The sequence below is a fragment of the Symphalangus syndactylus genome, chromosome 1 (assembly GCF_028878055.3).
Source record: "Symphalangus syndactylus isolate Jambi chromosome 1, NHGRI_mSymSyn1-v2.1_pri, whole genome shotgun sequence".
Taxonomy (NCBI): domain Eukaryota; kingdom Metazoa; phylum Chordata; class Mammalia; order Primates; family Hylobatidae; genus Symphalangus; species Symphalangus syndactylus.
In genome coordinates, this window is record NC_072423.2 from 98,038,863 (window position 1) to 98,052,817 (window position 13,955).

At 55.7% G+C, this 13,955-nt stretch overlaps 1 long non-coding RNA gene across 1 annotated transcript; it reads right to left on the minus strand.

Moving 5' to 3' along the window:
* Positions 1–8,990: 8,990 nt before the first annotated feature.
* On the minus strand, positions 8,991–13,329 carry LOC134732102 (uncharacterized). Its single transcript, XR_010115023.1, has 3 exons — positions 13,068–13,329; positions 11,363–11,452; positions 8,991–10,996 (listed from the first exon to the last, which is right to left on the minus strand). It is a non-coding gene; the product is annotated as an uncharacterized lncRNA (long non-coding RNA).
* Positions 13,330–13,955: the final 626 nt, after the last annotated feature.

A 13,955-nucleotide genomic window follows, 5' to 3' on the forward strand; every position in this document is an offset into this window, starting at 1 on the left:
TGAATAGGCTGGGTTATGCCACAGTAAAAAGCATCCTCCCCAAAGCTGAGTGACTTCAACCACGATGTCTGTTTCTTGCTCACACTCCATGGCAAGCGAGAGTCCCAGGCCTTTCCTCCCAGCAGTCTAGAGCAGAGGCTTTCGGAGGCTCAATCTCAGCCCAGGCTCTGAGATCGCAGGAGGACTAGGGACAGGGGAAGGAGAGAACATTTACTGGCTCTTAAAGTTCCATCCAGAAGCAACACACACGGCTTTCACTCGCACCTCCTTGGCCAAAAAAAGTCCCGTGGCCACACCCATTCTCAGAGCTGGTGAGGAGTGCAATCTCACCTGAGCCCTGGAGGAGAAACCAAATTCAGTGGGAACAAAGACGGCCACCTGGAGAAAAAGTACTCCACCTCATTGCCAAAGAAATGCACATCAGAACAACCAGGAGACACTGTGCAATTGTTTGCCAAAGTTGACAAAAGCAAAAGCAAAAGGCTACCACCAAAAGGCTCCCCACAGAGCCATCCGAACTCCCTGCTGCTGGAAGCTTGCCAAACTGCGAGTCCTGCGCTTTGCCAGGAGGACAGGTAATCCACCTCCCCAGGAGTCAGTGTTCTGGAACCTTGCCTTTAGGCAGTTTAACTTTTTAGCCTTTTGGTGGAGAGAAGGGAAGAGAGAGGGCTGGGGACCTGGGGAGAAGTGGGGACATCCAGCTCAGTGCCAGGGAAAGTGATGTCAGGCACAGGTTAGGGAAGGGCAGGGCAGAACACCTCTCACTGGCTCTGCTGGAAGGTGACTCATGCACCGTGGTTCTCATTAGGATTAGGAGGCAAGCGCCTTAGAAGCACCCTTTGCCTTGCAGGTGCCTGTAGCTAATCCTCACGCAGAGAGAAAGGCCGAGGGAAGGTCAGGACAAACAGCATATCCTTGTCTTCCCCCTGGGGTTTTCCAGGATAGGATGATAGGACAATAGTCAATAACAGGAGACCAAGAAGCAAAGACCACCTATCCCACAGAAGAAACTTGCAATGTATGAATAAGGAAAGTGGCCATTGCAGGGGTTATCCAGCCCAGGGGTCAAGGTGTCTAGGAAGACAGGAGACCTACGTGAGTAGGCGGTGCGGTGGGGTTAGGGAGTGGGGCTGTAGTTTATGAAAATGAGCTTCTGATCAGAGGGGCCTTATCTAGAGAGTCAGCAAGGCAAGGTGAGTTAGAGGCCAGAGTCCGAGCCGCCCTTCAGGGAGGCCCTGAAGAGTCTCAGAGTCTGGGCCCTGGAGCCCAGGTGGGCACATTGCCAGGACCCAGGCGGACAGACACTGAGATGTGTACATTTCAGGGGAGCTGGTCTCAGCTTCTAGACCTGGAGAAAACCGTCAGCCCTGACCTCACCATCCAGATTCTCACTCTGCCCTGGTACTAGAACATTGACCCAAACACAGACAGAAGAGAGGAGAGAGGGCACTGGGAAGAAGCAGCTAGAGGTGGGAAGGACAGGATGAAGGTGCTGCCAAGAAAATGAGGCGTTTCTGGAAGATGGTGGTCTTCATGTCAAAGCCAGCAGAGCCAAGTACAAATTGGGCAAAAGACCCACCTGGGTGTCCTCTGCAAGACAGGGCTCCGGGAGTAACCAGGACAAAGGGCACAGAAATCCTTAGGGTAAGAGCAGTTTTACTGATTTACTAATAGGTCATATTCAACAAGCATTGGCCAGCACTGGTCATAGGCCATGCACTGAGCTAGGTATTGGGGAAGTGGTTTGTCCACTCATTCATTCATTTGTTCATTCATTCCGTGCGTTTCCTGTGTATCTCCTGTGGGCCAGGCACTGTGGTAGGTGCTTGGAATGAGGCGGTGAACTGAGTAGATACTGTGTCTGCCACAGACTCCGTTCTCATGGAGGAGACAGACAGGAAGCACAGGAAACCTGTAATAAGATAGAAAAATGGGGTACAACGTGACAGGGTGGTTAGGGAGTCATAGCATTTAGTGTTTCCTAAGCACAAACTCAGTACCTTGAATGTGTCAAAGCCATTTTCATCCTCACTGCAGGAGAAAGTTCTGTTATTTCCCCCATTCCACAGATGAGGAAGCTAAGTCACAGAGAGCCAAGGTGACCTGCCCAGGGTCCCACAGCTCATAAGGGGTAGCCTGGGAAGTGGAAGCCAGGCAGGCGAGCTGCAGAAAACCCGCAGAAACCTCAGTGCAAGGTGGTTTTATTGGGGCTGAGGCCTCAAGCAGGGGAATGTGGCCTCCTGAGACACTCTGGGCGGCCAGGGTCTGCCTGAGGTGGGACCAAGCGTGGTGCAGTGGCTGGAGCCTGGTGGGGAAGGGAAGGAGGGAGAAGGCCTTGGCAGGAGCAGACATGAAAAGCAGGTTGATTTTATTCTACTTGAAACGGGATGCCATTGACGCTGCCTCGCTGTGGTGGAAGCGGACATGGGGCGGCGGGAGCCAGGAGTTCCGGGGTCAAGGCCACGGTGTATTTTAAATGGTCGGAGACGGGTGTACAGCGCAGGTTTCTAGGCCCGCTTCCAGAGATTCTATCTCTGCAGGTCTGGGCAGGGGCTCCGGGGCCGCCTTTGAAACTCTCTCCAATGCACACACACCCACTGTGAGCCCCTGGACACATTCCTGCCCCCAGGAAACCGAAACTCCCTGTGGATACCAGGGCCCTCCTCCTGGAGAAAGAACAGCTGAGCTGCTCCCTGATGGAAGAAAGACAGTTCCAGAACACGTGACGGTGAGGGCAAGAATTTCAAGCCGGGGGAAGAGATGAAGGAAGGACCGGAAACCCGGAGGTGGAAATCATAGACCAGGGCTGAGCTGGAGGGGACTTTGGGGTGACTGGATCACAGAGGGTAGAAAGGGGTGAAGTAAGCCTGGGTCATAAGTTGAGGCTCCTTCAAAGCAGCCACAGACCCAGGGGGAGAGGCTGTGGGCACAGCTAAGCCCCTCGTTTGGTTGGTGAACTCTGACCCTCCTGGGGCAGTCCTAGTAATCATAGCAGCAACACACATTGCATTTTTGGGGTGGGCCAGGCCGGGCACCACACACATTCCTAGCAGTGATTGCATTTAATCTGTTTGGTTTTGTCTGAGACAAGGTCTTTCTCTGTTGCCCAGGTTGGAGTGCAGTGGCACAATCACGACTCTCTGAACCTCGACCTCCTAAGCCCAAGCAATCTTCTAGCCTCAGCCTTCCAAGTGACCGGGACCCCAGGCATTTGCCACCATGCCCAGCTCATTTCTTTATTTTTTTGTAGAGATGAGGTTTCACTGTGTTCTCCAGGCTGGTTTCAAATTCCTGGGCTCAAGTGATCCTCCTGCCTCAGCCTCCCGAAATGCTGGGATTATGGGTGTGAGCCACTGTGCTGGGCCTCATTTGATCCTTTTAACAGCTCTGTAAGCAGATGCAATGATCACCTCCATTCTATTGGTAGAATAACTGGGGCTCAAGTCAGACCACATGAGCCATCATTAGCAGAGACTAGGTGTCTTTGGGGACCAAGCTGTCAGATAATAAAAATAGCTGTACGGACAGTAACACAAACCCACCTCACTTATCCAAATCCTGAAATCCAAAAACCTCTGAATCCCAGAATTTTCTCATAACTTACTTGGCATCAAAACCTGACCTGGAATTTTTGGCAGCAGAAAAAGTTCCACCGGAACAAGTCTTCATTTGTGTTCTTTAGGGTGAACATCCGTCTGTTTCGTGGGTTCGAATACGGGACACAGCCCAGCCGCACTGGGAGGGTTGCAATAATAGATGATATTCTCACCCAATTCCCTTTCTAAAATCCACAAAAAGGCCCAGTCTTTTGGCAGACGGGTGGTCTCTGGCCCTTCTGCAAAGATCTTGCTGTCAGTTGGAGGGAGGTCAGGAGGCCCCATTTCCAGTTCCAGTCCTGCCACTCCCCCTGGTTTCTCTCCATGGCAGAATGGGAGCGGCTCCTGGGTGAGGCTGCGGGGCAGGTGGGTAAGAAGCTCCCAGAATGAAGCCCCCTGCACAAAGGGAAGCTGTCGGCCACCCTGTTTCTGGGACCGATGGCCCTTGAGGAAGGATTGGTCTTACTGCCCCGTGGGAAGGAGATTTGGGCCCAGGAGACCTGGATCCTCGTGGTGGAGCTCCCTTCTATAGGTGGAATAACTGGGGCTCATCTTGGCCTCATTTTTCTCTTTGCAAAGCATGAGGACTGGAAGCAGAGATCAGCAGGCCCTGCGGTGCTGGGGCCGCCTGGGACGCGCTAAGCCGGACACAAGGCATTTTCTCAGACCCAGCCCCCCAGACCCCCCAGGCCCCCAAGTCCTAGGACGAGCTCTGCGCACCCCGTGCTTTCATTGACGGGTGGGCAGGCCCGGTGTTCTCACTTTCCATGACTATTCCTGCTTTTCGGGGTGGAGAGCAGGGGCCTTCCCGGAGCCTCGATTCCCACGGGTGGGGGCCTGGGGGAGGCCGTGGTGGGCGCTGAGCAGGCCCGGGGAGGCCGCGCACCCCCGGCCCCCTCGCCGCCCGCCGTCCAGGCGGCCCGAGAGCCGGCTGCGGGCAGCAAGGGCCGCGGGGCCCCGCGCTCAGTGTCTGCCCCACTCAAACCCCAGGGTGGGGAGGGATTTCCATGGGGCTTACGGTGATTTATAATGGGAAACCTCCGCTTTCCTCACACATTGTTCTCCCTGACAGAGGAAAGAAAGAGGGCACTAAATCTCCTCTCATCATAGTAATGATGAAGCCCGCAGCGTCCCGGCCCCATCCCAATGCCCTCGACGACAACAAAGTGCTCTATTGTGATCTATTACATTTTTCTCAAAAAACCTTCAGCCGCGCACAAGGCCAGCGCCATATCCTGCACTGGCCCTCCCTCATTGTCCTCGCTGAGGGAAACGGAATGTGTCAGTCTGAGTAATGCGCCTTCAATGCTTCTCAGGAGCCGCTGGCTCGGCCGGGATAAAGCAGCCCCCACGCTTTCTCAGGCCCCGGCCCGGGATGAAAGCTGCCCGCGCCGCCGGGCAGCCACCGCGCCACCTGGTCCACGGGCCGGGGCCACTTCGGCCGGCAGGGCTGGTGGCCGGCCCCTTCCCTGCTCTCACCCCCCATCGCGGGCCCGGGAGGGTGAGAATGGGGGCAGGCGGGACTAGGAGAGGGGGAGCAGAGGGTTACAGGGGCGAGGGGGAGCAGAGGGTTACAGGGGCGAGGGGGAGCAGAGGGTTACAGGGGCAAGAGGGAGCCAGCCTTCAGGAGCTGGAAGGGAAACTGAGGAACTTAAGAGCTGGGAGGAAGTAGGTATGGAGGAGATGAGCCTGGCCACACTCCTGGGGCGACACTGCCCTGCTCTGCGTTGCCCCACCCAGCCCCAGCCCCAGCCCCTGCCCTGCGGGTGACCAAGAGGCAGCAACTCCCACCAGAGTCTGAATTACAAAGCCCTAAACACACCCTTCCCATGGCTTCCATGTGCATGGCTATCAAAGTCAAACCCGGCTACCTACATGGTGTCATTCATTCATTCACTCACATGCATTCATTCCCACTCTGACGGGTGCTTTCATGAGTGGGGAATGGGCAGGTGCAGGTGGGGGGCGGGGGTGAAGGTGGCTCTGCCTGCTCCTTGGGTCCCACCTGATGTCGTGATCCCCAGCAGGACCTGCTGCATCTGCTGCAGGACCCCGTGCCAAGTGAGAACACAGACCCCTGTATTTCCCAAAACTGCTGCAGGCTGTTCGGCGGGGACAGCATAGCATTGAACCAAACCCTGACACCTACTGAGGCTGGCCTTGTGTGACCGCGCCATCGCCAGCCGTCTGGCCCTGCTCTTCGTAACTCTCCATTCCCTCCGAGTGCTGGGACTCGGCCCATGCAAGGGCGTTGACTCCAGGGTGGGGGGAGTCGTCAGCCTGTGACTGAGTCTGGCCTCCCTCTTGCTGGCTGGGTGAGGCTGAGCCTACACACATTTGACAACTCTGGAAAATTGGGGGTTCGACCAGACAAACTCAAAGCCCCCTACAGCCCAGCTCCACACCCTGGCTCCACACACAATGCAGTGTTCACCCCATGACTGCTGTGGACACCTGCTCTGCAATCGCTTGCCAGTGATTGAGGGCTTGCAGCGGTAAGGGCCTTGAAGGTCACCTTGTCCAACTGCTTTATTGATTAGATGGGGAAACTGAGGCCCAGAGTCCATCTCCAGCCCCCACGTGGCCGCCTGCCTGCCCTCATGAGCCTCCCCTCCGAGGAGCAGCAGGCTGTGAAAGGCAGGCCTCAGTCTTCCCTCCAGCTGGTCTTCAGCAGCTAGCAGAGCAGAGCTGACCCAGGAGCAAGCCTGGGCCACAGAGTTGCACGTGGTCCCCAGACCTCTGCGGTCATCACTCACTGTGCCTGGAGGAAGAACAAGGCCAGTCTTCCAGATAGCCGGGCCCTGGAGGGACCAAAGAAGAAGAGCCTGTCTTCAAGGGCCTGCCCTGCTCCGGCATCCTTTCGCTGGGGAAACCAAGACTCCATGTCAGGGCCTCTTGGCCAGTGTGGAGCCTCCGCCTCGGCACCAGGACACAACATTCTCACAGGCCTTCATGCCTGCCCCCGTAGGCCTGGGTATAGACAAACCAGCAAGATGGGCTCTGAGGCTGTGTGCCAGCTGGAGATGCAAGGTGAAAGGGCAGAGGCACTGTGGCAGGTAGGAGCTCGCCCCAAGCTGGTACCTTCTTGTGGAAGAATTGAGGGAGCAGACTGAGAACAAACACCCTACCCAGCCATGCCGTTTGCAAAGAGACTCTACAGCATCTCCCATGGAGAATGGGGTTATGTCTCCCCACCCTGAACCTGGACTTGCTGTATGATTCACTTTGACCAACAGAATATGGTGGAAGTGGCAGAGTGTAGACTGTAGCTCAGGCCTCCAGGGACCTTGCGTGCTGCCCTGTGGTCTCTCATACCTCCACACGGCCCTGGCAGCCTGCAAGAGAATGACGAATTTGTGGAGCCAAGCCAAGCTGGCCTAGCTGTTCCAGCCAAAGCCCAGAGATGAGAAAGAACCCAGGCAATATCAGTGATGCTGCCTACCTGACTTGCCGCTGATTCTGGACACACCAGTGAGCCCAGCCCAAAGCAGAAAACCGCCAAGCTGAGCCCAGCCTCACCTGCCAAGCTAAAGATTCAGACATTGTTTTAAGCCCTGTGTTTTGGGATAGTTTGTAATGCAGAAATTAATTGCATCTACAGTGCCAGGAAGCTAAAAAGGCCACTGTTCACACAGTTGCTGTCTTTCTCTCTTTTCTCCAGTATCAACTCTTTCCCTGCCCTAGAGGCTCAGCTCAAGTACCCCCTGTCCTGAAGCCTGTCCTGACCATGCCAGCCTGTAGTGTGGAGACAGCGAAGTGTAGCAGAAAGAGCTCTGCAAAAGGGAGTGGAAAGCCCCACTTCACAGCATCATTCATTCATTCCCTGAGATTTGTGCAGAGGAGACCCAGAAAGCAGGGCGGGGAGCCAGCCTTCACATAGCTTCCAATCGCATGGCAGAGACAGGCTAGGAGACAGACAAGGACCACATGGCCTCTTCCCTGCTTTAGTCAGGTGAGCCCATGAGAATGCAAAAGCTTTCCCAGGAAAACATGGTGCCCAGACCTGAGCCCATGTCCCTGGCTACTTCACTGGCCCACCTCTGACAATTTCCTGTGTCCTGTGGACTCCAGCCCCACTGGATTGGAAGGGCCAGGAAGGCAGACAAGGAGGCACTTCCTCTACATCTCACAGTGCAGACAGGACCCAGGCTAGTGTGCCACCCTCAGAGGTACTTGGAAAACCTTTGCTCAGTTGGACTGGATGAGACTGGGTTGCATTGAATTGAATTAACTGAGTTGAATGGAAACGAACTAAATCAAATCAATAACACCCTTGTCTGATAGTAACACAGTCTCATCTCCAACAATGTCTCTAGGGTGGGAACCATGTTTCACCCACTCTGGTCTCCCCCTCCAGATGAGCACAGGGCTGGGAAGTAGGCCAGGGCTCGGGCTGTTTGGCTGACACAGGTTGACCATATTTGTAAAGATTGCCTCTCCTCTGGATCCAAAAACTCCAGAATAGGAATTGCCTACCCATCTCCTTCATCTGCGTTTATGCCGCGATTTTTGGAGGGTAGGGGGCTCCTAACGTGGGCCAGAGGCTTTGCTGGGTCTTGGGGATGTTATGGTAAATTACCTTATTTAAGGGATCTTGTTTATGATTTATTATTATTTAATTTGCTTACCTTGCTGCCTCCAGGGCCCAGCAGAATTTGCCGAGCCCCAAAGCTCATGACCCGACAGGCGAGGTGAGCACAAAGAAGCCTCAGAGGTGGGGGTGGAGGGACGGCTGCGCAGGAGCTCTGCAGAAGGCGCAAGGGGTGTTCGGGGCACACAAGGGGTGTTCTGCCCTAACAGTGGGGTCCAAGAAGCCTTCATGGATGAGGGGACCCGGGCAAAAATCACACACAAGATTTGGCAGGATGGGCACAGCAGGGTAGTGGTTCTGGAGGAGACAGAAGCCTGAACCCGCGTGTCGGGATGGCACAGCCAGAGGTGGCCAGGTAGGGGTAGGTCCAGGAGGCCTTCCTTGCCTCCTTGAGGAGTTCAGGGTTGTCCCAAAAGCAAGTGAGGAAACCTGGAGGATGGCATGATGGATGGTGCCACGGTTCCCAGGCCTTCCTCACTCCCGGATCCACACCCTCTGCTGCGTGACTTTGCTGTTCCTCACCTGGACATGTGCACCTCCTGCCCCACAGAGGCTAGGCTCCAGCCAACAGGCCATGGGCAGCAGTGGCGGGAACAGAGGTTTGAGTTGTCCCTGCACAGAGCCAATGCTGAGAGCAGGTGCCCAGCAGCTGCCGACCCCAGGAAGCAGAGAGGCCTTGCGCAGACCCTCCGGTTCCAGCCCCCTGGAACCAGCCTCTTCCCCTCCCATTGCTTCCCGGGGTCGCTTCCCAAATCAGATGCTGTCTCCGTCAGTTCAGACTGCCACCATAACACCACAGACTGTGCGGTTTAAATCGCAAACATTTATTTCTCACAGTTCTGGAGGCTGGAAGTCCACGACCCAGTCACTGGCAGATTCAATGGCTGTTTGCAGGTGGCCGTCTTCTTGTGGGTCCTCGTGCGGCAGAGAGCAGAGACAGAGCCGGTTCTCTGGGCCTCTTCCTATCAGGGCACTAATTTCATCATGGGGCCGCACCCTCAGGACTCAACTACATTCCACAGGCCCCTCTCCTAATGCCATCAAACTGGGAGTTAAGGCTTCAGCATATGGATTTAGGGAGGATGCACGCATTCGGTCCATAGCAAGAATTCAGACTCAAACCCTTGCCTCAGGCTGTAATGCACCCAAACCCAGCAGCCACGCACCGCACACCCTGGAGAGCGTGCAGGGGACTCCTGGGTGGGTGAGGACAGGTTTCAGGGCTCAGGAGCTAGTCCCTGGATTTGTCTCGTCAGCCTTCGCCCACCCCTTGACCTCGAATGGGCCTCCTGACCCAGAGCATGGGGATCAGGGCCTGGGAAGGTTGAGGGAAGCATTAAATGAGGTGGCCCTTTGTCATGTATCTGGCACCCCATAGGTGCTCAAATGGTGCAACGAGGATGCCAGGGCCCTAACCTGCAAACACGTTTTCACGACTTCAGGCCGGAGGCAGCCAAAACGCTTCCCGGCTCCCCTTCCCTGGGGCCCTCCTGGCAGTCCCTGGAGCCAGCCCCTTGTCTCCTGCCTGGCCCCTCCCTGGCGGCCAGCCTGTCCCAGAGTACCCACCCAGCCCTGGCGACGGCAGGCAACAGATGCTTGCTGGCGGGTGGTCGGGAGCACGTGCCCGGGGAGAGCTGCCTCCACACCATTCACTGATCTAATCAATATCCTGCTTCTCCCAAGACCCCGATCACAGGCCCATCCAGGCGGGGGTCTGGCTGTGACCCCTTCCTCACCCTGAAATTCCCCCATGGCCACCACCTCCCCCTTCCCTCTCCCCAGCCCGCCAGGGTGGGCCGCTGGGAGGAAGCCTATCTCTGACGTGGACCCCACATACAGGGGGTCGTGGGCCTGTCAGATTGGGTCACCCGAATCAAGGGTGATGATAAAACCTGTCCCTCCAAATTAGGCCAGAGCTCCCAGAGCCCCGCTGATTACAGCCTGTGCACCGAGGACAAAGGATCCCTCGAGGGTCATTAATATGGATTGAGGCCCATTGTTTTCTCAAATTAGGCCACAGGGAGCGCTTCTTGGGGAAGCACATAGCGGGTGAGGGTTCCTGGGTTCCCGCCCAGGGTCCTGCGAGGCCAGGCTGGAGGGCCGGCAAGGAAGAGGCCAGACCATTCCCAGGCTGAAGGCTCGGGCTCAGGGGTGAGGCCAGGGCCAGTGGGCTTCCCCAGCTCACCTGCAGAATGTTCTGGAGAAATAAAAGGATCCCTCTGAGTACCTGCTGGGACTGAGTGAGCATTCTTAACTCACACAGAGGGTCTTGCTTTCTGCAAAGCGTTTTAGATTCTCAAAGCCTTTCAACCTCCAGCACCTTGGGAATTCCACTCCAGTTCTCAGTGTGGGAAAGTGAGGCTCCGAAAGGTCCAAAGGCTGTCTAGCTGGTTCACAAGCCTGCATGCAGGTGCCCCCACTTCAGCTCGTGACATGCCACATCACCATGGGACTCTGCCTGCGTTCAAGAACAAGGATGGCCCAGAGACATCACATGCACACGTCACCGTGACGACAGCCATGGGCTGAGCACATGGAGGCCTTAGATCCTACAGGAGGTTGCCCTCTGCCTCTTCTCATCTGACTCCTAGCCCAGTAGCCTGGGGCTTCGCTGGGTCCTGGACACTTGTTCACTTGCTCACCACACTTTACGGTTTATCGTGTAACATTGCTCCATTATTTCCTATGAGCTTTGCAACAGATCGTTTTTGCAGGTTGAGTTCAATGACAGCACTGTGTCATCTCTATTCCAGGAGAGAGAAGGCTCTGGGAGCCAAGAGGTCCTCACAGGCTGTCACAACCTGGCTGCCTGTGGGGAAGAGCAGAGGTCAAGGTTGAAGGGATGAAGACCCCGACCCTGTCCTCACCTGGCTGAGGTGCGGTGGGGCAGAAGGACTCATAGCCAGCACCCTGCACCCTGCAGGGCGAAACTGGGCTCAGGAAAGGAATGGGCCCCAAGCCGCCACAGCCTGGGATAGGAGGGTTCCTGCCCATGACTTTTTAAGGGGCAGGATGTGGGAACAGCAGGGCAGCTACGAGATTTGTGGAGCCCTGTGCAAGATGAAAATACAAGACCCTCCTTCCAGGACGATCAGAACATCCAACCATGTGCAGGGCCCTTCCGAGCCCGTGGCCCCTGTGGTGGGGATGGGGCAAGGAAAGGTTCATTCGATACCTGTCTGACAAGCACCTGCCTGCTTCGTGCCAGGCACTGCCCTGGACAAAATGGGTGCCAGTTCTTTCTCCATGGGTCCGAGAGGGGCTGCTAACAAATGAATAACAAAATGGCTGCAGGTTATGCCATTGCTCCATAGAAAACAGACTGGGGGTGAGGTAGGATATTGCTGGGGGACCCCTTAGTGGATAGAATGATCAGACAAATGGAGGCTCCCAGAGGATGAGGGCCAGCCGTGTGGGGCAGTAAGATAGGAGAAGGGAACAGCTCAACAAGGGAGTGGAGGCTGGAAGGTTGCTGCTTGGTCCTCCGTCCTGCTGACTCCATGCACAGGTACCGAGAGGGATCAGAGTCCCTACCCCTGGGGAGGCCCTGCACCCCCGCCTCCACCCCTGTGCTGAGCCCAAGCCTCTGCATGTCCCTGGGGACCTACCTCCTGCACCCTGACGGCCTGCTCCTGTCTTTCCTCACTCATACCTCTGCTTAGGGCTGGGCTGGCATCTTACCTCCCCAGATGGATGTGTTTTAACATTTCACAAAGGAATATGTTCCTAAAAAATAGCAATTAGGCCAGGCGAAGTGGCTCATGCCTGTAATCCCAGCACTTTGGGAGGCTGAGGTGGGGAGGATCACCCTGGGGTCAGGAGTTTGAGACCAGCCTGGTCAACATGTTTCTACCAAAAAATACAAAAATTCACCGGGTATGGTGGCGAGCACCTGTAATCCCAGCTACTCAGCAGGCTGAGGCAGGAGAATGGCTTAAACCCAGGAGTCGAGGCAGGAGAATCACTTGAACCCAGGAGTCGGAGGCTGCAGTGAGCCGAGATTGTGCCACTACACTCTAGCCTGGGTGACAGAGCGAGACTGTCTCAAAAAAAAAAAAAAAAAAAAAAGAGAAACCAGCAATCCGATGGCAAGATATCATATGTTTTTACATGAAAATATAAAGTTACAAAACAACACTGTGATGTGACTTAGAAAAAACAAGTATGGGCCGGGTGCAGTAGCTCATGCCTGTAATCCCAGGACTTTGGGAGGCTGAAGCCAGTGTATAACTTGAGGTCAGGAATTCGAGACCAGCCTGGCCAATGTGATGAAACCCTGTCTCTACTAAAAATACAAAAAATTGACGGGCATAATGGCGGGCACCTGCAATACCAGCAACTCGGGAGGCCAAGGCAGGAGAATCCCTTGAACCCGGGAGGTGGAGTTTGCAGTGAGCCAAGATCGCGCCACTGCCCTCCAGCCTGGGTGACAAAGTGAGATTCTGTCTCAAAAAAAAAAAAAAAAAAAAAGAGACAGGAGAGAAAGAGAAAAGAAAAAACAAGTGGGTGGGATATGTGTGGAAGAACATAAAAAAGACCAGAAGGAACTACATCTAAGTGTGAGCATGTGAGCTCTGATGATCTCTGCCAAGGTTGCCTGCGGTGCCCTAATTCTTCTCTGTTTTCTGATTGCTTTTGCAATCAACATGTATTATTCTTATGAGCAGAAGAACTCCCTGTTGTGCACATTTGGGATGAGAGGAGGGTGCTGCAGGCGAGGAGAAGACAAAGGGGTGGTGTGGGCCAGCTTCTCTAGTGTGGTATCTTCTCCTCTCCTCCTTGCCTGGCCGCCCGAAGCCTGAGGGTCACAGCCTGCAGACTCTTGGCTTGCACTCTCGGCCTCTGCATGTAGCCTTATCTTCCTCAGAATGCACACACACCCTCCGCTTCCCTCGGGACCTGCCACCTCCAAACTGCTGCCCATGCCGGGTCCTCCACTGGGCCACCCTCTCCTGCCCAGCCCGGCATGTGCACATCTCCCTAGCCTGGGGGGCCTGCTCAGAAGGCAGCTCTTTCAGGAAGCCCCTGGCTGGAGAGACCCCGCCTTCCTGCTGCCTCCTCTGGCCTCTCTGGTGAGCTGCCCACTCTCTTCCTTGAGCCAGAGTTCAAGGTGTGGCTGTCTTGCCTGTGAGGGCAAAGTCTGCAGCCGACTCCTCTCCCTGGCTGTCAGCTCCACAAAGTGGGCGGGTGCTCAGTAAACATTACTAAACTCATCAGCCCCCTTCAGGCAAACGGGACAGCGGGGCGAGGCCTGGCGTGGCTGGAAAAGCAGTCTGGATGCCCCACTTGAGGCTGGCTCAACGGCTTTATCTGACAGCCATGGGCACCAAGACAAAGAGGCGTTCCCTGGCTGCCTTGGCCTCCTCTCTCCCAGGGGAAGGCAGGGTGACATGGCGTGCCTGGGCCACACAGTGAGCCCAGGCTGGAGCCAGCAGCCGGTTCCCAACACTGGCTAGGGCCCTTCCGCAGGCCTGACCCTGAGCACATCCCAGGACCCCGTCAGCTTCCCAGAGAGAGTTCCCAGGAGTCTGTGCTGGCGTGGAGAGGAGCTGGGGGCCCCTGGGTATGTGGCTGCAGATGTCACGGGCACCCAGAACCCTGACCAGAGTCAATGTTGTCGTCCCCTTGGCATGCTGAAAAAAAAGTTGCTCAGACAGGGCTGGAGGGCTCTCAGACCCTTTGTATCCTCTTCTCTGAGTCTTGGGAAGTTGAGAAGTCCTCTGAGAGCTTCCCTTCACCTGACAGTCCCACCCTCAGGATGGAGCTGA